Below are 1,125 nucleotides of genomic sequence, written 5' to 3' on the forward strand. Positions count from 1 at the left end.
CCAACCCCCTTGCAAGCCTCGGCGTGCACTGCCTGCTACCCCAGAGGTTAATACAGTACTGCACCAGCCCACTGGTATCCACCCCGGCGGGAAGCGCCCCCCTGGGCAATCAAAGCCCACAGACTTCCACTGGAAACAAAGCCACTGGCCGGCAAGGTTCCCAGTTAATAATAGGAACGCAAGAGAGGGCTTGGCAGCCATGACGGATTTGCAATAATTAAAGTAACACTGCTGGTCAGAAGTCTGGGCTTTGTCTGCAGCCTTCCCTCGGGGCACTTCTGGACTCCGACTTTGCAGTTGGGGCCGTGCAAGCCTCTGGATTGAGCATGTGAAGCAAAGGGTTTCTAAAGAGGATTGCGTGGAATTCAGCAATTGATAGGAAACTCAATGGCTCTAATCCACCAGGAATTGAACCAAGGGCTTCATGGCAATAGCAGGTTTGAAAGTTTAGCAACTCCAGTGTTTGCAGGGGTCCTAGTGGCCATGCGCAGAGTGGCTTTGGGGAGGTTTGGGAGACAAAAAAGCGTTGCAGCCTGTGTCTTAAAGAGTAACTGGAAATTAGAAAAGGAAAATACCCGCTCCATCTCTCCCCATCCCCCATCTCATCAGGCTCTGCTTGGTCAAAAAACCATTTAGGGAAGCTTCGAGGATTGAAGTCAGTGTAGCAATCGAAGTAAAAATCTTGGCAAGTGGGTGCGGTCCTAACATTTCTTCCTGTGGCCCCTCCAAGTGGGCACCCAGACCATTTCCCTAGATGTGTGCTTGGAATGAAAGAGCGAACGGGCATGTGGGGGAGGGACTAGTGAGGACCCAGAGGAGAACCTCCACCCCAGGCACGCTTGCTTCCACCCAGGATCCAGGGGACAGCCAGAGGTCAAAGTCCGTCCCACAAGAAGGGAACAAGAGCCCACCATGACCCAAGAGAGGCCCCGCACCCTGAGTCTACTGTGGAAGGTTGGGGAAGATGCTGGCTGCATACAGTGAAGAGACCAAGAGGGAAAGAAAGGGGGCGCTGTGCACTGAGGGAAAGAGACGAGGCCTCCTGAGGCTGACTGAGGGCGTAGAAGAAAGGGGCTGGCCAAGAACATGGGGGAGCCTGTGGTGGTGGTGGTGGTGGTGGTGGTG

The sequence above is a fragment of the Mus caroli genome, chromosome 19 (assembly GCF_900094665.2).
Source record: "Mus caroli chromosome 19, CAROLI_EIJ_v1.1, whole genome shotgun sequence".
In the NCBI taxonomy this organism is placed as follows: Eukaryota; Metazoa; Chordata; class Mammalia; order Rodentia; family Muridae; genus Mus; species Mus caroli.